Here is a 22,418-nt window from a genome sequence, read left to right on the forward strand (position 1 = left end):
TGATTAATCATATGTACGAAAAAGAGATGCTCAAGTTTCCTTATAGTTTATATAAATTTAAAACTTCATATAAAATCAATTGACAGACTGATGTAATACTGGTTTGCTATACCTTAGCTTACATGCCGTCTTTTATTAAACCCAGCATATTCCAAAGCATCAACTGTCATCCAAACTACAGAATGAAGAAAATTTCACTCAGCTAATTGGCTGAGAGCTCGTTTGACTACAAGTGGGAAAGCTGCAGTGATATCTGCCTCATCCTGTCACAAGAGCTGATAAAACCAATCTCAAAGTATCTCATTAGAACCGGTGTCTATGTTCGTCTTGTTTTCCCACAGCTGACAGGAATTTTAAAGTGATAGCCCGCGAATAATGTAGTGCTTATCTGTAAAGTTTATTTTTATTCATATATATTATATATATTATTGTGTGTTGTTGTGTGTTGTTTGTTTGTTGTTGTTGTTGTGGAGTCAGTTCCAAAAGAATGGGGGGACTGAAAACTGCCAATAACATAAAATAAATACATGTATTATTAAAGTTCATAACTGTGAAAAATTGGATATTTTTTCTGTTTATATTTTCCAGATTTTCCATCCATTTTAAAGGCTACCAGAATTCACTAGGTTTATAGGATGACTTATTAAAAAAATTTAAGACAATGAGCTTGGATTCTATCAAATCTAACAAAATAAACATCATAAACACAAATAGTTGGTTGGTAAAGTTTGTAAAGAATTACCTTAATTTTCTTAAATACAACTACTGCAAATTACCTATTGCATGAGCCTGGTTATACTTAAGCTACCACGATCTCCAAGCTATTCCTTCAGCTATTGCACTGATCTTCATGTGGTAAAAATCTGTGGGAGTTCCCCCTTGAATTTACATGAATAAAACAGTTTTTCCGGTTGCTTTAATCCCAAGACAGGATCCCTAATAGATTACTGCCTCTTCACTCCCAGGCATCTCTAATTACATACATTCAACAATTAACTACACCCAAATCACAAGTCTTCCATGCTCCTCGTGGTAAAACAAAAATAAAAAATTTCCTCGAGCACTTTCATGTTCGTATGTAGGTTAGCACCACCATCACCCCCTGCCTCATTCAACATTCTCTCTCAGATATTTCATGCCATATCATCTTCATTATCCCCCCTCTGTCGCCTCGGTATCAAACTCACACCTTTCCACCACCGATTCCCATGTACATAGCCAGATACAGAATTAATGTTTGCCATTTACAGTGTGCTATATATGTCATCTAGCCTAGGCATGTGGCTGCTTGGAAAAATGGCAGCAGGTTGAGGCCCAAGCAAGTTGGAGGTGCGATTTGGTGCTAATTGCTCTATGGATTAGATAATGAGAGTCAACGTAAGGAGATCCATCCTTTGGCTGGTGTGAGGGTTTATTAACTGGACGTACGCTACACTACACACACGCACACACAAGGGCAAAAGGGAATTATTTTGATGAAGCCATATGAGTGACTACAGAATCCATTTGCAGAAAAGAGCATACATTAGCCAAACATCGCACAAACAACTCGCTTTCATTGTAGTCGGAAAGAGTCTGAGCTGATGTGAACGTTAGATGCTATAAAAGACACCATGATATAAAATTTTTAAGAAAGCATTAAGTCATTTATCTTAGAATGAATATCATTACAACCTTTTAGGCTTGTTATCCCTGATTAACGTAACGCAGTGTCTAATGGGCAGATTAATGAGCTGCTCGCCTTCATCAAACCCCATTTCTCCCACTCCCTACAAATGTGTAACAGCTATTATGGGCTAGAACGTACCAGCCACAGTTCTGCCGCTTGCATTAGGCCTCATTGAAATGAATGAACACGGACTGAAATTGGTCTGAAAAGCGACCAAAGCTTGAAGCTTTCAGAGACCCTGCAAATTCAAGGAGTTGAGTTCACATGCTGTTCACACCTTCCCTTCCTGCATCCACACCAGGAAATCTGGGTCTTTTTTCCATGTTTTGTAGTCTATTTAAGTGGCACACACATAGGCCCCCCATTCCAGTGTCTGACGTGTCTAGTTTCTGAAGAAGCGGTTTAAAGCTCAGAGTGCGGCTGCTCCGCTGTCGCCATCTTGCAGTGCACTGACTCCACCTAACTCCTGGCTAATCCCCCCAAAATGGACAAATAGGTGGGGCGTGTGTGGAGCCGAGACTTCGGTGCATACGGTTTTCGTGGTTTAACACTAACCCACCTCACTCACAGTTGACACACCCTCAATCATGCATAACTTCAAGCCTTAAAGTTATTAGATGAAGTGAAAGGTGTTATAGGTCACTTTAAAAGAAACCTCTGAGAAATGAAAACTTTGTATTAAAACCCCTGGCAATACACAAAAACACTTTTCTTTGTCTTCCCCAACTCTATCAGTCCAGATTGACACTCTAACTACCATAAACACAATTCTCTATTCCTGTATCACAGCATCAGCCATTTATTAGAAATGGATTGGTTTCCAGAAAACACCCCGTCCTCACAGCTCAGGTCAGGCAGCGAGGAAATGAGCTCATTAACCCCGATCTCTTCACTTTGACCAAACACACAGAGATGAATTAGCGTGCATCCCCAAGAAATCAGCTTTCCATTTAGGACCGAGTCGATGCAAAGACAATTACTTAATTAAGGGTCGGTCCTTGTGTGGAAATATGTTTGAGTGCTTCTGAATAGAGCAGAGACACTGGGTTTGAACATGGAGGCAGCTGCACTCCCCCACTCCAGTTGTATATACCTGTAGAGTGGACCGGAAACTACACAACATACTTAATCCCACTGACTTATTCAAATGCAGTAGCCAATCTTAATGAAAATAATACACTTTTTTATAGTCTAAGGTAATTTTAGCTTGAATTAGGAGGGTTAAAAAAATGTAATATATATTAAAAAATATATACGGTTTGTTTATTGAAAATAACAGTGAAGTAGAATAATCTTTACTTTCACAGCAGGAAAGCTTCCACTGTCACTTTGGCACAGCGTATTGCCTCATCTTTGTGTTTGACTCAGGTCAGTCCCACACTGGTCCCATCAGCCCTCCGTACCTTACTCAGTGATGTCACAATCTGCCCGTTTTAAAAGATAATATTATACCACAGCATTGACAAAGATGTGTATGTTCATAGCATAATGAGCTTTGAAAATTATTTAAAAAACAAATAAACTCAAATCACTCCCATCCCATTTTAATCTGATTACATCCTTGTTTACTTTCCAAGCTCTTGAAATCATCAAGTCAAATAAAAGAACATGTCCCTGTTTTCTCAGGTACACAGCAAGCCGATTGTGTCCACAGCAGCACAACTAGGCGGTCCTACTTTGAAGGTTACTTCAAATGCAGCCAAGAAAATGCCTCCTTTGTTTCCCCCGGTAACAGACGATCTATATGTGACCGAAAACACAGAGTAACATTTAGGCCAGTTGTCTTTCCTTAGCAGAGACCTGATACTTGATGACAGATAATGTTGTGTTTTGATCTTTTTCTATAAAAGAGCAATGAGCTTTACTGTCTTATCTTTGACTGTAAACAAGTCTTTTTAGGAGAATATTAACAGTAAATAAATGTTTAAAGAACATGTGTCACAAGTCCAACATGTTTCATGCATCCATGAGCTGCATACCAGCCTCACAACCTCCACATCTTGGTGTTGCGCTGAGAAGCAAAGCTGAGGCATAAAAGGCCACTGATCCACTCACTTTTGTAAAGGTTAACTGTTGTGAGGCGCACTCAATGTTCATGGTGATGACAATATCAAGGTTTAAACCAAATAAAGTGATACCATAAAAGTGGGGGACTTCCTCCCCATCCACCTTTTGAATGTTAAGAGTGCTGGAAAAACAAAAGGAGCTCGTCCTTAGAGCTGCTGCAGACCCATAAATAGGCCAGGCTGATAGAAGAATTAAAAGGTTAATATCAATTAAGACCCATGAGAGTATCAATACACAGATTGTGAGGTTAAGTTGAGCTTGGTGATATCCGATATCTCGAAACAGTCCAGCCCAAATATCGCAATATATTGACATCATCGTGGGTGGGTTATAAATATAATTATGTTATGTTTCAGGTATAAAACATTGCTGTAACTAAACAGAAAAAAGAAATAAAAAATTTGAATATTATGAAAAATATCTCATTGAATATGGCCCGTGCCTTGTGAAAGTCAGTTCGTAGCTGAGGCTGTTTCTGATATGAGAACATAGACCCTGAACTTTTCCCAAAACAGCTCCAGGAAAAAGATGCAGCTGATCATCTGCAGGTCTGAAAGCGACCAGAGCCAAGAGGCACGCAGAACTCCAGAGTCGGCTTTTATGTTCAGAGCCCCAACTTTCTCTCCACTCGTTAGTTTTGCAGTATTCAATTTATGTATGGTAAAATTTTGTGGGCAATTTGCTTTCATTTGACAGTCAGTGTAGAGATGGACAAGAAAACATGGGCTGAGAGAAGGGTACGACATGCAACAAGGTCCCCTCCCAGCCCAGAGACAAAATGTGGATGTTGTGGTTATTTCCCTTTTTAGACTTTTAGTCAATTTATACAAATTCAGACTGTAACTAAAACCACTGTTAAGGGGCTGTAAAGTATATTCCTTGTGTATTTCTTCGTGTGATCGCTAACATTACTTGTCCTGTGCCTCAGGACTACAGTGCCAGACCTTAACTCCAACTCATTTCCCTCCAGCCACTGCCTGCTTACCATCTCCACCAGGCTGTTCCCCTCCAGCCCTTCATCATCACCCTCCCACCGCTTCATGCTCAGCACTGCTCTCCAGTTCCCCAGCCCTCAGCTATTCCTCCACCATCCAGCTCTCCTGCTCCAGCCTCAGCCCCCCTCCTCTCTATTCCCTCCATCTGCCCTCAACCTTTTCCTAACACTTTTCAAACTAGTTCTAGTTTCTGTGTCTGCTTTTTCTTTTTATTCTTTTTTTCTCTGTTTTTTATGCCTTCTGTGCCAGTGACATCCAGGGCTGGGGGCATAATGTTTCTGTCGTCCGTCCACCCTCCTCATTTTCATGAACGTGATATCTCAGTAACGCTTGAGGGAATTTTTTCAAAGATGGACTGATTACATTTGGTCAAAGGTCACTGTTTTTGATCATAACTCACAAATTCATACACTAATGATGACACAATTTTAACTCAAATATCTATAAGGATAAAATGAAGTCATGAGGTTTATTAATCCAAAAGGTCGACTTCACTATGACATCATAATGTTCTGCAAAAAACCCTTCTGGGCGTTATTCAGTGCTGTAGCTCAGGGGAGGGAGAGATTGAGGCAGTAATGCATTTTTTTTTTGTTTACAAGTAACTTTTGCTGCACGTCTGTGTGTTCATTTTGCACACAGAGAACAGCTGATCCCTGTAGTTTTTAACAAAGGCGGAAACACAGCTAATTTAATAATAATGATAAAAAGAGCAGAACTAATTTTGATAATTAATCCACATTTAGCGCTCTAGTGAGTTTGTGTGTGTTGTTGTGTGTGTGTGTGTGTGTGTGTGTGTGTGTTGTGTGTGTGTGTGTGTGTGTGTGTGGTGTGTGTGTGTGTGTGTGTGTGTTCTAGTGTAGGAACTTGTCACCCAGTCTGCAACAGTGTGATTCACTGATCTCACTTTAATGGAGCTCCGTGGCTCAGAGGGATGAGATACATCAGGCTGTGATAAACTACACTTGTTAGTAGGAGACATTCAAATGTGTCATATATCTTTTATTTGACCATAAATTCACCTTCAATAAAAGTAAGAGAAGAAAATTCAGAGCGTAATTAAAAAATTCCAAGCTCCTCGTGATTAAATCATGTTTACCATGTTAATTAGAGGAAGAATAAAGCATGAAAACAGACAGCTGTGCAAATTAGGCCTTCATCTAGTAATGCGATTACATAAATAGGAAAGACATGGTGTCTTCTCAGATCCAGTTTATGATCATCACCAGAACCAACAACATGAACACAGTCTCCATTAGTTTGATAAATATTGCACTGAGCTTTAAACCCTGAACTTCTGTCACAAAAACTGATTCTAACAAAAACTAGTTCAACATTGTGAGGACAACTGCTGAGGTGGATCTATCCTCTGCCACATCTTTGCCTATACTACAAACCCAAAATAATTCACAAGTATTAAAGTCTTGTAGGCCTGGGTTGCATTTCTGTATGGAGGCAGTTTGGAGATCATCTATCTCCGCAATAAAAACCCTCAGTTGTCAGGTGAGGGAGAATTTCTCTCTCTGCCTCCACTAACTTCAGAAAAATCAAATACAGTTCATGAGTTCTGCACCAGGAACACAGGGACGTGCAGAGAAACAAACAAAAACTTCTGCAATCACAGAAGAACGTGAAGAGTGAGAGAGCTGGATCCTTCTCCCCTCCAGTTTAAATCATTAGATCACACCTCGAGCGTTCATCGATGTATGATGTGTGGATGTCAGACATTTTTGATTTATTTAAGTGACTAAAATCACTTGTTATGCTGTCAAGATTAGTCACTTATTGTAAACCAAATGTAACTGTCTTAAGATACCCAATCAAGTTAGTTTCCTGTCCCACAGTAATTCCAGTTTAGGACAACTTGGGTCAAATGTTTTTAAGTTTAGACTAGTTTATTTCTATCAGTCATGATGATTGTGATGGATGATGTCAGGCTGTTCATGTCCCTTTTTCCTGCAACGGTCAGTTTGGTTTCTTTTAACCATGAAGCACCCAGCGGACAGCTCACGTTCACACAAGTGCTTGGATTTCCACAATACTTGTCGTTTATTAACTTACTACACTTCAGCCTTACCGTGGGCGGCTCTATCTTATCATACATGAACAATCCAGAAGCCACGCTGAACCTAAACCTTAGCCTTAGAGAAACAAGGAGCTCATTAACAGGCATTCACCATTATCAAGGTGCGCGCGCTAAACTAACTTAAGAAAAATGATGATGCTGCTGCTCTCGTATCTAGGCAACACAGCACGTCTTAAAGGCACATTTCACAAATTTCGACTGTTACACCATGTTGATATCCAAAGTTATGTTAAGTCATATCCACCCTGATCTCCTCTGTCTGTGGACTTGTTGCTGTATAATAACATCACTGGACTTCTGCTTTGCTTGCATCATGATTAATGGAGGGTCTTTTCCCTTTCTGAAACAATGATGCTGTCTTGATGGATAGACACAACCATGTTATAACCATATATTGTGAATCAATAGGCAGCATCAGTATCATCGTCTGCAACCCTCTTGTCTTGACACACACACCACACACACACACACACACACACACACACACACACAAAGAGGAAGAGCAAGAGAGACACAGCAGTTAGATTGACAGCCCTCCATCCACAGGGACTCGGCAGATGGTTTCTAATTGCATCTGAAGCAGCGTCAGTCTGCAGATGAGGCTGAATTAGAGGGTTTGGGAATTACGCAAACATAGCAACTGTTTTCCAGCCCACTTCAAACACCTGCAGCCTCTGCTCCATCCATCATTTCCACATATGCATTCACACAAATTCATTCATTCACTCCATCTGCCTAGAAGTGCTTTGCTGGTTGCTATGTTCAGTTGTGTGTATGTACTCTGTGTAGGACGTCCACATACTGAGGTTTTTATGTGTCCTGTTGCATCCACTCTTTATTCCAGTGATAGAATTAAGAGCAAGAGCAGCGCGTGGGATCTTCTTTTCTCAAGACTGAAGTGTTACTTTCCAGTGCACCTGCATCTTATGTCTGAATATTTCCCTTGAAAAAAAAATCACGTCTATCTACATCTATCTATCAATCACTGGAATAAAGAGTGGATGCAACAGGACACATAAAAACCTCAGTATGTGGACATCCTAAACCAGAGTACATACACACAACTGAACATAGCAACCAGCAAAGCACTTCTAGGCAGATGGAGTGAATGAATGAATTTGTGTGAATGCATATGTGGAAATGATGGATGGAGCAGAGGCTGCAGGTGTTTGAAGTGGGCTGGAAAACAGTTGCTATGTTTGCGTAATTCCCAAACCCTCTAATTCAGCCTCATCTGCAGACTGACGCTGCCTTCAGATGCAATTAGAAACCATCTGCCGAGTCCCTGTGGATGGAGGGCTGTCAATCTAACTGCTGTGTCTCTCTTGCTCTTCCTCTTTGTGTGTGTGTGTGTGTGTGTGTCAAGACAAGAGGGTTGCAGACGATGATACTGATGCTGCCTATTGATTCACAATATATGGTTATAACATGGTTGTGTCTATCCATCAAGACAGCATCACTTGTTTCAGAAAGGGAAAAAGACCCTCCATTAATCATGATGCAAGCAAAGCAGGAAGTCCAGTGATGTTATTATACAGCAACAAGTCCACAGACAGAGGAGATCAGGGTGGATATGACTTAACATAACTTTGGATATCAACATGGTGTAACAGTCGAAATTGTGAAATGTGCCTTTAAGACGTGCTGTGTTGCCTAGATACGAGAGCAGCAGCATCATCATTTTTCTTAAGTTAGTTTAGCGCTGCACCTTGATAATGGTGAATGCCTGTTAATGAGCTCCTTGTTTCTCCTAAGGCTAAGGTTTAGGTTCACGCGTGGCTTCTGGATTGTTCATGTATGATAAGATAGAGCCGCCCACGGTAAGGCTGAAGTGTAGTAAGTTAATAAACGACAAGTATTGTGGAAATCCAAGCACTTGTGTGAACGTGAGCTGTCCGCTGGCCGTTGTCATGGTTAAAAGAAACCAACACTGACCGTTGGCAGGAAAAGGGACATGAACAGCCTGACATCATCCATCCACATCATCATGACTGATAGAAATAAACTAGTCTAAACTTCAAAACATTTGACCCAAGTTGTCCTAAACTGGAATTACTGTTGGACAGGAAACTAACTTAGTTGGGTATCTTAACGACAGTTACATTTGGTTTACAATAGTGACTAATCTTGACAGCATAACAAGTGATTTTAGTCACTTAAATAAATCAAAAATGTCTGACATCCATCACATCGATGAACGCTCGAGTGTGTATCGTAATGATTTAAAACTGGAGTGGGAGAAGGATCCAGCTCTCTCACTCTTCACGTTCTTCTGTGATTGCAGAAGTTTTTGTTTGTTTCTCTGCACGTCCCTGTGTTCCTGGTGCAGAACTCATGAACTGTATTGATTTTTCTGAAGTTAGTGGAGGCAGAGAGAGAAATTCTCCCTCACCTGACAACTGAGGGTTTTTATTGCGGAGATACGATGATCTCCAAACTGCCTCCATACAGAAATGCAACCCAGCACTACAAGACTTTAATACTTGTGAATTATTTTGGGTTTGTAGTATAGGCAAAGATGTGGCAGAGGATAGATCCACCTCAGCAGTTGTCCTCACAATGTTGAACTGAGTTTTTGTTGAAGATCAGTTTTTGTGACAGAAGTTCAGGGTTTAAAGCTCAGTGCAATATTTATCAAACTAATGGAGACTGTGTTCATGTTGTTGGTCTGGTGATGATCATAAACTGGATCTGAGAAGACACCATGTCTTTCCTATTTATGTAATCGCATTACTAGATGAAGGCCTAATTTGCACAGCTGTCTGTTTTCATGCTTATTCTTCCTCTAATTAACATGGTAAACATGATTTAATCACGAGGAGCTGGAATTTTTAATTACGCTCTGAATTTTCTTCTCTTACTTTTATTGAAGGTGAATTTATGGTCAAATAAAAGATATATGACACATTTGAATGTCTCCTACTAACAAGTGTAGTTTATCACAGCCTGATGTATCTCATCCCTCTGAGCCACGGAGCTCCATTAAAGTGAGATCAGTGAATCACACTGTTGCACTGGGTGACAAGTTCCTACACTATGAACACACACACACACACACACACACACACACACACACACACACACACACACACACACACACACACACACACACACACACAAACTCACTAGAGCGCTAAATGTGGATTAATTATCAAAATTAGTTCTGCTCTTTTTATCATTATTATTAAATTAGCTGTGTTTCCGCCTTTGTTAAAAACTACAGGGATCAGCTGTTCTCTGTGTGCAAATGAACACACAGACGTGCAGCAAAAGTTACTTGTAAACAAAAAAAAATGCATTACTGCCTCAATCTCTCCCTCCTGAGCTACAGCACTGAATAACGCCCAGAAGGGTTTTTTGCAGAACATTATGATGTCATAGTGAAGTCGACCTTTTGGATATAAAACCTCATGACTTCATTTTATCCTTATAGATATTTGAGTTAAATTGTGTCATCATTAGTGTATGAATTTGTGAGTTATGATCAAAAACAGTGACCTTTGACCAAAATGTAATCAGTCCATCTTTGAAAAAATTCCCTCAAGGCGTTACTGAGATATCACGTTCATGAAAATGAGGAGGGTGGACGGACAGACAACCCGAAAACATTATGCCCCCAGCCCTGGATGTCACTGGCACAGAGGCATAAAAAACAGAGGAAAAAAAGAATAAAGAAAAAAGCAGACACAGAAACTAGAACTAGTTTGAAAAGTGTTAGGAAAAGGTTGAGGGCAGATGGAGGGAATAGAGAGGAGGGGGCTGAGGCTGGAGCAGGAGAGCTGGAATGGTGGAGGAATAGCTGAGGGCTGGGGAACTGGAGAGCAGTGCTGAGCATGAAGCGGTGGGAGGGTGATGATGAAGGGCTGGAGGGGAACAGCCTGGTGGAGATGGTAAGCAGGCAGTGGCTGGAGGGAAATGAGTTGGAGTTAAGGTCTGGCACTGTAGTCCTGAGGCACAGGACAAGTAATGTTAGCGAGTCACACGAAGAAATACACAAGGAATAACTTTACAGCCCCTTAACAGTGGTTTTAGTTACAGTCTGAATTTGTATAAATTGACTAAAAGTCTAAAAAGGGAAATAACCACAACATCCACATTTTGTCTCTGGGCTGGGAGGGGAACCTTGTTGCATGTCGTACCCTTCTCTCAGCCCATGTTTCTTGTCCATCTCTACACTGACTGTCAAATGAAAGCAAATTGCCCACAAAATTTTACATACATAAATTGAATACTGCAAAACTAACGAGTGGAGAGAAAGTTGGGGCTCTGAACATAAAAGCCGACTCTGGAGTTCTGCTGCCTCTTGGCTCTGGTCGCTTCAGACCTGCAGATGATCAGCTGCATCTTTTCCTGGAGCTGTTTTGGGAAAAGTTCAGGGTCTATGTTCTCATATCAGAAACAGTCTCAGCTACGAACTGACTTTCACAAGGCACGGGCCAATATTCAATGAGATATTTTTCATAATATTCAAATTTTTTATTTCTTTTTTTGCTGTTTAGTTACAGCAATGTTTATACCTGAAACATAACATAATTATATTATAACCCACCCACGATGATGTCATATATTGCGATATTTGGGCTGGACTGTTTCGAGATATCGGATATCACCCAAGCTCAACCTTAACCTCACAATCTGTGTATTGATACTCTCATGGGTCTTAATTGATATTAACCTTTTAATTCTTCTATCAGCCTGGCCTATTTATGGGTCTGCAGCAGCTCTAAGGACGAGCTCCTTTTGTTTTTCCAGCACTCTTAACATTCAAAGGTGGATGGGGGAGGAAGTCCCCCACTTTTATGGTATCACTTTAATTTGGTTTAAACCTTGATATTGTCATCACCATGAACATTGCAGTGCCCTCACAACAGTTAACCTTTACAAAAGTGAGTGATCAGTGGCCTTTTATGCCCTCAGCTTTGCTTCTCAGGCAACAAAGATGGTGGAGGTTAGTGAGGCTGTATGCAGCTGCAGATGCTGAAACATGTTGACTTGTGACACATGTTCTTTAAACATTTATTTACTGTTAATATTCTCCTAAAAAGACTTGTTTACAGTCAAAGATAAGACAGTACAAAGCTCATTGCTCTTTATAGAAAAAGATCAAAACACAACATTATCTGTCATCAAGTATCAGGTCTCTGCTAAGGAAACAACCTGGCCTAAATGTTACTCTGTGTTTTCGGTCACATATAGATCGTCTGTTACCGGGGGAAACAAAGGAGGCATTTCTTGGCTGCATTTGAAGTAACCTTCAAAGTAGGACCGCCTAGTTGTGCTGCTGTGACACAATCGCTTGCTGTGTACCTGAGAAAACAGGACATGTTCTTTTATTTGACTTGATGATTTCAAGAACTTTGGAAATAAACAAGGATGTAATCAGATTAAAATGGGATGGGAGTGATTTGAGTTTATTTGTTTTTTAAATAATTTTCACAAGCTCATTATGCTATGAACATACACATCTTTGTCAATGCTGTGTATAATATTATCTTTTAGAACGGGCAGATTGTGACATCACTGAGTAAGGTACGGAGGGCTGATGGGACCAGTGTGGGACTGACCTGAGTCAAACACAAAGATGAGGCAATACGCTGTGCCAAAGTGACAGTGGAAGCTTTCCTGCTGTGAAAGTAAAGATTATTATACTTCACTGTTATTTTCATAAAACAAACCGTATATATTTTTAATATATATTACATTTTTTTTACCCTCCTAATTCAAGCTGAAATTACCTTAGAATATAAAAAGTGTATTATTTTCATTAAGATTCGGCTACTGCATTTGAATAAGTCAGTGGATTAAGTATGTTGTGTAGTTTCCGTCCACTCTACAGTATATACAACTGGAGTGGGGGAGTGCAGCTGCCTCCATGTTCAAACCCAGTGTCTCTGCTCTATTCAGAAGCACTCAACATCATTTTCCACACAAGACAGACCCTTAATTAAGTAATTGTCTTTGCATCAGACTCGTCCTAATGGAAAGCTGATTTCTTGAGGGATGCCCTCATTCATCTCTGTGTGTTGGTCAAAGTGAAGAGATCGGGGTTAATGAGCTCATTTCCTCGCTGCCTGACCTGAGCTGTGAGGGACGGGGTGTTTCTGGAAACCAATCCATTTCTAATAATGGCTGATGCTGTGATACAGGAATAGAGAATTGTGTTATGTAGTAGAGTGTCAATCTGGACTGATAGAGTTGGGGAAGACAAAGAAAAGTGTTTTTGTGTATGCCAGGGGTTTTACATACAAAGTTTTCATTTCTCAGAGGTTTCTTTTAAAGTGACCTATAACACCTTTCACTTCATCTATAACTTTAAGGCTTGAAGTTATGCATGATTGAGGGTGTGTCACTGTGAGTGACAGGTGGGTTAGTGTAAACCACAAACCGGTATGCACCGAAGTCTCGGCTCCACACACGCCCCACCTATTTGTCCATTTTGGGGGGATTAGCCAGGAGTTAGGTGGAGTCAGGCACTGCCAAGATGGCGACAGCGGAGCAGCCCACTCTGAGCTTTAAAACCGCTCTTCAGAAACTAGACACGTCAGACACTGGAATGGGGGCCTTGTGTGTGCCACTTAATAGACTACAAAACATGAAAAAAGACATTCCAGATTTCCTGGTGTGGATGCAGGAACGAGGAAGGTGTGACAGCATGTTGAACTCAACTCCTTGAATTTGCAGGGTCTCTGAAAGCTTCAAGCTTTGGTCGCTTTCAGACCAATTTCAGTCCTGTCATTCATTTCAATGAGGCCAATCGCAGCGGCAGAACTGTGGCTGGTAGCGTTCTAGCCCATAATAGCTGTACACATTTGTAGGGAGTGGGAGAAATGGGGTTTGATGAAGGCAGAGCAGCTCATTATCTGCCCATTAGACACTGCGTCGTTATCAGGGATAACAAGCCTAAAAGGTTGTATGATATTCATTCTAAGATAAATGGACTTAATGCTTCTTAAAAATTTATATCATGGTGTCTTTATAGCATCGTAACGTTCACCAGCTCAGACTCTTTCCACTACATGAAGCGAGTTGTTTGTGCAGATGTTTGGCTAATGTATGCTCTTTCTGCAATGGATCTGTAGTCAGCTCATATGGCTTCATCAAAATATTCCCTTTTGCCCTTGTGTGTGCGTGTGTGTGTGTGCGTGCAGTTAAATAAACCCCCACCCCCAAAGGATGGATCTCCTTACATTGACTCTCATTATCTATCCAAAGCAATTAGCACCAATAGCACCTCCAACTTGCTTGGGCTCAACTGCTGCCATTTTCCAACAGCCACATGCTAGGCTAATGAATAATATAGCACACTGTAATGGCAAAATATCCTTATCTGCATGACATGGAATCGGTGGTGGAAAGGTGTGAGTTGATACCGAGGCGACAGAGGGGGATAATGAAGATGATATCATGAAATATTGAAGAGAATGTTGAATGAGGCAGGGGGTGATGGTGGTCTAACCTACATACAACATGAAAGGCTCGAGGGAATTTTTATTTTTTTTACCAGAGGAGCATGGAACTTTGTGTTTGTGTATTATGTGTGAATGTATGTATTAAATGCTGGGATGTGAAGAGCAGTAATTATTAGGATCTGCTTGGGATTAAAGCAACCGAAAGCTTTTATTCATTAAATTCAAGGGGGAACTCCACAGATTTTACACATGAAGATCAGTGCAATAGCTGAAGGAATAGCTGAGATCGTGTAGCTAAGTATTAACCAGGCTCATGCAATAGTAGTTGCAGTAGTTGTATTTAAGAAAATTAAGGTAATTCTTACAAACTTTACCAACCAACTATTTGTGTTTATGATGTTTATTTTGTTAGATTTGATAGAATCCAAGGCAACCTTGTTCTTAAATACTTTTTAATAGTATCCTATAAACCCTAGTGAATCTGGTAGCTTTAAAATGGATGGAAAATCTGAAAATTAAAACAGAAAAATATCCATTTATTTCACAGTTAATAACTTAAATAATACATGTATTTATTTTTTATGTTATTTTGGCAGTTTCAGTCCTCCATTGCTTTTGGAACTTGACCCACCAACAACAACAACAACAACAACAACAACAACAACAATAATAATAATAATAATAATAATGATAAAATAAAACTTTACAGAAGCACTACATTATTGGGCTACCACTTTAAAATTCCTGTCACTGTGGGAAACAAGACGAACATGAGACACTCGGTTCTAATGAGATACTTTGAGATGGTTTATCAGCTCTTTGTGACAGGATGAGGCAGATATCACTGCAGCTTTTACACACTCACAGCTCTCAAGCCAATTAGCTGAGTGAAATATTCCTTCATACTGTAGTTGGATGACAGTGATGCTTTGATATGCTGGGTTTAATAAAAGACCCATGTCAACGCTAGGTATTAGCAAACCAGTAATTACATCAGTCTGTCAATGAAATTTATATGAAGTTTTAAATTTATATAAACTATAAAGGAAACTTGAGCATCTACTTTTTCGTCACATATGATTAATCATCTCTCTGAGTGGATATACATCTCAGAGTACCAGATCAGTATCACCAGCAGAAGCCATTGTGCAAAATTACCGTCGCTCTCTGCTGCTTCTTTGGTATTCCTGTCACGTCTCCCAGGCTGCGATTGTCATGTTATTCAAAATTTGAGACCATTTTTATGTTAAAAAAAATTCAACTCACTTAAGGAAGCTTATTCCCCTTACATGAAATCTTAAATTAAGCACTAACCTGTGTGGGTCACCTAGCATTAATGTCACACTTGATGACAAATGGAAGAGGGAATCAAGTGGATTGCCTGAACACACACACACACACACACACACACACACACACACACACACACACACACACACACACACACACACACACACACACACACACACACACACACACACACACACACACACACAGATCAATATATTAATCAGGCAAACCTATATTTAGTCTGGTTAGGCTTGGTTTAGTTGGTTCAGACAACTGGAGGACCAGGCTGACATTTATAAAATGGACTCTGGTGCAGGTGCTCCGTAATCACTTGTACCTTTGTCATCATCACATTAGTGAAAGCTACAGGTTCCTCGCTCTGGTTACATGATGATGTTTTATTCTTGTATAGTGACTTGCATCGTAGCCCCAGTTCAGGTGTTATCCTCTAGTCGACATACATCAACCATGACGTTGTACCCAAATGTATTAGTTCCATGTTGCACAGTGTGACCTGCAATAAACTTCTGTGATTCAGTCTCAGCATTTACCTTGTTATTTCACAGAAATCACACTGTTAACGTTTATGTTAATGTTAATGATGTCCCAGTCATGTTATCCTGACCCAAGTCCTTTGATATTGAAGTGTCACATCCCTGAGTCTATCTTCCTAAACGCTGATTAAGTATGTACCTGACACACTGAAATCACAGTTGTGCCACTTGATCTAAACACTGGAGGCTCAAAACTGTCAAGTTTATAAGCTTAAATTATTGATAGGGTATGATTAAAGGTTTTAGTGGGAGGTTATTGGGACCACAGAACCTTTTACTGAAGAACTCAATATTATTTGCATATGTTGGTGAAGTAAATGTGGGAATGCATGACATTTGTTTTGATTTGGCAGGTTGTGGCGCTCTTGTCCCACCCTTAGAAGCCCCCACACCTTTAAAATCGCTGCTCCACTCCAACAAATTAGTCACAGATACAAGATTAATTAGCGACAGCTTATACGACCTGCAACATTTGTCAGTGCCAGCTACCTGAGTGTTCTCTAGACTGATCATGATTAGCATCGGGGCTTAGTGAATCTGTGTATTTCTATCCCAGAATCACACTCGCTTACTCTAATGTTCCCTCTCACATGCAGTGAGATGCAGCACTGTAGAGCAGCACTGCAGCACTTGCAGGCTGAGGTGGATAAAAGATAGTAGACTTCAGTAAAGGAAGGATTAGATTTTGACCACGTTTATTTTAGTCGATACTGTTTCATGAGCATGATTCATAATATGAGTATGGATATATTGTTTCAATTCAAGTGCATAATAGCAAACAAACAAGAAAGGGAAAAGAGATAAAACAAGTAAGCAAACACCAATAAAAAAAAAGAAGCCCTAAACCCTCCCACCCCACCCCACTCATCGCCGAGCAGCACTATCTAGAGGTAATAAAGTTTGCTGTTTGTGCCAAGCATCTCGACTCTCCGTCCTTCCCATAAAGGAGATCATCGGTGACCAAGTCCGTTCAAAGTCCTCCAGCCTGTCAGTATTAAGGATGTACTTGATTCACACAGGAATGTGACACAGGAGAGCAGTTTATGTTGTTTCTATTATCCATGACTATTCAACAAAGTTGACCATGGTGTTGTTATTGTAACTATGACAACAGAGATCGTCTAATGTTGAGGAAGTACTTATTTTAACCCAAATCACAATCTTTTCCTAAACCTAACCAAGCAGTTTTATGCCTAAACCTTCACCTCTTTCTCTCCCCTGTGTGATGGCATTAGTATCAATACTGGTGATTCTGCCCTGATTTTACTTATAAGATCGGTGGCAAATGTTTTGGTGTTACCCAGCCCTGGTCCATTGCCAAAAATATTTAATAGACAATTTGCTTTTTCTTTAGTTTTCTTTATGGGCTTGTTGCCACATTGTAATACAAAAAAACCTCAGGAAACAAGCTGCTGTTCAAACAAAATCCCTGTGGTACACTTTAAGGAAATTTGTAGTTGTTAATCAGAACAATAAAATTAAAGAATGAAGACTAATGCAAAGGGACTGAGAAACAATAAGAATGACAACCCCATGAGAAAGGAAGAGGACACACCACCATGACAGATGGGAGAGGGAGGAAAGCCAGGTCAGACATGAAATATAAAACAGGAACAAGAGAAGAAAAGGAGAAAGAAAGCGAGTGTGCAGGGGGAGACAGGGAGGGATGTCTGCAGTGTTCTCTGTGGAGCTGGAGGGGATTTGCAGCATCTGCAACTGGAGCAGAGAAAAGGAATCTGTCCTCAGCTGCACTGTGGCCACAGTTAATGAATGGGACCGCAAGCCTTGGATAGGCTCCTAACCCTCTGAGTGAGCGTGTGTGTGAATATGCACACACGAGTACATTACATTTGCTTGCAGCATGATAGTATTTGGAAGAGTGTGTGCTTTAGAAATGGAGAAGCAGGAGCAGAACAGGACAGACACACGTCTCACTTTATCACTACAATATTATCGCATTGCTTTTAGATTTCAGCATAAACAACAACAAATTAGGCTCCTGCTGAAAGGCTGTCGGTCTCCTCTGGGTTTTACACAGCGTTTTAAATCATGTTCCACTGGGACGTTTGTCACAAAACTGAATGAGGCTCAGTTCTTACAGAGCGGCTCGCAGTGTGTGGCAGAGGAGGGGAAAGGTTCATTCTGACGTTTACCCTCCTGAAGAAAACTTTTAATGCAGAATACAGTTGCCAGCAGGGAAAAGCTGTTGATTCTATTCCAGTGTTTCCCCAGTGAATTCTCATTTGGAATATTTATATCTAATTTTTATATTTGTAGAGGAGCACATGAGAATGCATAAAGTTGAGGGTTATCACCACCTCGACAGTTTCTCTCAGCACTGTAGAGCATTTTAGCATCTTTTATCTCATTGTTTTAGTTTGTCAGGCTGCAATCTGCTCTCATCAACCTGATTTCCAGCAGCAGGCAGCTGTTTTCATCGCAAAACATCTGATAAATCCACCAGCTGCCCAGCAGAATATGCAAACAGGCATAGATAGATAGATAGATAGATACTTTATTTATCCCCTAGGGGAAATTCATGTGTCCATGAGCTCATCGTTGATAATAATAATAATAATAATAATAATAATAATAATAAAAACAGTTAATAACAAATGAACAATAATAATTAGATTAGTCCACATCCTTTGGCTGAGGTGTTGTATAGCCTGACCTCCTGAACCTCTCTGTTCTGCAGCGCAGTGAGACGAGACGTTTGCTGCATAGTTAGTGACTAGCCAACAAGTCCTCCAACCTGAACAACCATATAGGTTGTTTTTCAACCCTCTAATAAAACCCATAGGAGTGTCTTCTGATAAAGCATCCCTACGGCAGCAGGTGCACTGGATGTTGGTTGTCATGGTTAAAAAAATAAACATGGGAACTGAACCAAGAGTGTTGTACTGACCTTCATCGCCATGGTTACTATAATAACGGTCTTGGCTTGGTTAGGTTTAGGAAAAGTGATTCACTCAGAGACACCAAATCACACAAGGCTGGATGTTGGGTCCAGGTGAGCCGGGCTTGGGGCGTGGCTGAGAGCGGTGACTGCTTTGTTGTGACATCACAAAATTACAGAAGTCCTGACGGCTCTTTTTAAGGCTCAGTTTCTGAATACAGGCTGTGTGCATTTCACTTTGATACTTTCACAGTATTAAAATAAAACATAGACCTGCTTTACAATCAAAACAGACATGTAAATCTCACTTTATACAATATTAGCATCTTTTAGCTCATTGTTTTACAATATAATTGTATAATACATTGTATAACAATATAATTCTGCAGTCACATGTCCTGCGGCCTGTACAGAGAACAGCTGCGCACACCACATGAATCAGGTTGTGGGTTGTCATGTTGTGGTTGAAATTGTATGTGTATATTGTGTGTCTGGCTTGTGTTTCATACACAATCTTGCAACTTTGCTAACATCAGAGAAACATACAAAATGTATGGATCTGTGTGTGATGATTATTTATAGTAAATGTTTGAGGACCATGCTAATTACAGTTTCCTGGGAGAAACAACAAAACAGTGCTGGGAGATTAGCTCGAAATATGGGCGACTCAGGTATACTCTACCCCCTCCCAACAGCAGTAACATTCTTTATGGGAACTGTAGTCTTCAGACCAGCCCATGCATCCTGCTACTTTCTTTGGCAATGATGTTGACAAAGAATTGTTTAAATGTTAAGCGATGAAAAGGAACAAAACTGAAAAGTGAGTGTTGAGCATCAGTCTCACTGACACAAACCCCTACATGAACCCTACGCAACACTTAAGCCCAACATACTGACGTAAACACTGTGCAGCATCCTTTATGTGAAGCACATCAGGCTACATCTGCTCTTCCAGATAAGCTCATGCTTTATGTATGTGTTGTTGTAGTTTGGTAACTGAATCAAGCCCTTTATGTGTTATCAGCTGCAGTTTTTCCAGATCAACAGCTGACATCCTAGGCTACTGTCTAATGTAGGCATTGTAGAGACAGAGTGGAAGATTAAGAGGAAAAACTGCTTTAATTTGTGAATATCCTACGTATTGTCTACACTTTCTGACTGGATCTCATGTCTCCAGAGCCCACAGACTCTGACCTGCCTGTGGATGATGTTCTCACTGTTGTTGTCAGTGGATCTAAAGAGACATACTGTATCAGCAACAAGCAGCTGTTGCAGAGTTGTGCTGTTCTCAGGTTTTTGTCTCCTCATCACTTTGCAGTGAATTCTGGCAACTGATCACATTTTCTATGTCAGTGTTTTGTGTTCTAATGTTGTTTCACTGCCCCAGAGTGTGTCTAGCATTTTGCTGTTTTTCTGTCAAAATAAAAATGTTCAGGGAGGAGAAGGGGAATTTCTTCAATTTCACTTCCACTTAGAAATTGTTTCATGCTGTTACTATTTGAAAAGCAGCAAATGTAGCTATACTCCAAGCAGTGTCGTGTTTTCAAAACTCTTGATACAATCGTCAAAACCACAAACTCGTGTATAAAGCTATGCATGAAAAAAAATGCCAGTCAAGAGAACAAAAAGGAAAGCGACCAAATTCATTCCTGGAAAACTCTTGTAATATGATTTTAGACACAACTAAAGTGGACCATACCATTTCTTAACCTTGATGTAAGCTGAATGTCTCCTCTGCCTGTCTTACTCCATCAGTGGCTCCACCCTCAAGTCTCTGCTCCCGTGCAAAGTCTGCATTAGGAAGAGCTTGCGGTGGATGGATGGGTTGACAAAACATAGGACTTGTGTATGTCCATTACTGTAAAGACATGACAACCAAGGTCTGGTATGCTCCTATAGGTTGTATCTGAGGGTGGGGACAAATGACCTGTTAGGTTGTTTACGCTGGTCTTTTCCGATCCATATCTTGCATGTGATTAGCATCAGTCCATATATTTTAATCCACATCACAGCTACTAACATAGTCTCCCTGACCTGTGCAAGTTTTGCAAACCACGCTGTCTATGTGATCACTGTGTTAAAAGAAGAAAGAACTGTGTGAAGTGAGCCTGAAAGCATTAAGAGTTGAGTGAATGTATTTGAAGCCATGATCACTTTATCACTGCATCTATAGTCTTTGAACAGAGTTGGAAGAAATGCATCAAAACAGTGGAGAAAAGCTTCTAGGGGAACTGAAGGACTCTAAAGATATTCCACCGCTTCTTCAAACAGTTAATAAAGTTTCCTCTAACACAAAACCTCTATGTTGGAACCTTTTAAATAAAAACATAAACCTGAAAAATAATAAAATATTTCTTGTAATGTCAAGCTATATCACTGTCATCACATCTTCACCTCTTCCCTTCAGGCAGATGAGATGAGATCAGTGCCATTATTATGTGAAGTAAAAATATTATGCATAAACCTCCTCTCATTACTTCCATCAAATAAACATATTTGTTGTTGGTCTAACCCCCACTGAATCACAGTCCTCATATTTAGTCTGTGCTTCTGGCGCACACAGACACTGATATTGATGCACAAACTTAGAGAAACATCCTATTTGTGGCATACATCTCATTTCCTTTATTTCTTTGTTTCCTGCTCCTTGTTTGATCTGGAAATAGTTCTGGTCCTCCATCTTAAAGGCTGAGGGATCTCTGAGGAGCCTTTAGCGAGGACACACAAGAGCATCCTTCGCAGACAACATTCAGCTGAACACCTCAACACATGAATCCTCCCGGTGGTGTACTCAGCTGAAGTCATCTGCCACAGCCTGATCAGTCCCAGCACAGTTTCATAATGAACCCAAAAATATTTTACTATTTCAAACGGATAGATCCTTATTTCACTGTAGAGCTGTAGAGCGCATTGATTCGCTCAGCCCCTCCGTGCCCAGCTCTCCCTGTGTCACCCGAGACAGATGTTAATGCCAGATCTGAATAATTCCCACATTGTTCCCACATTGTTACTTGTTGCTGGAAAGACAATGGGGTCACTGATAAACACTGTGTTGGTTGGTGGAGGCTCACGTTAGCAGTAAAAATAAAACTTACTTGACATCTTAATTAAAATTCAGTTAAAATGCAAATTCAGGTGGATGATTTCTAAGACTTTTGTCAGTGATTTTTTTGCATATAACATACATTTACAGTCATGTTTAAATTGCATTACATGCTAAGGTGTTGGAATAGGCTACAAATTAGTAACAGTTATTCTTTCCAAATGGAGTTTTAAATGTAGAGGAAAAGAAAATTAGAGCGGTGGAGACAGGTATTCACAGAGAGATATTAAAAACGCTGAGAAGCAAAACTGATTGTACGCCCTGATCTCATCTACAGGAGCAAAACAAGTCAAGCAAACCTGGGAACATAAGTGAGTTATTCTGACAGGGTGAGTCTGAGCTGAAA

This window comes from Seriola dumerili, unplaced genomic scaffold (assembly GCF_002260705.1).
Source record: "Seriola dumerili isolate Sdu_G_001 unplaced genomic scaffold, Sdu_1.0 BDQW01000425.1, whole genome shotgun sequence".
Lineage (NCBI taxonomy): Eukaryota > Metazoa > Chordata > Actinopteri > Carangiformes > Carangidae > Seriola > Seriola dumerili.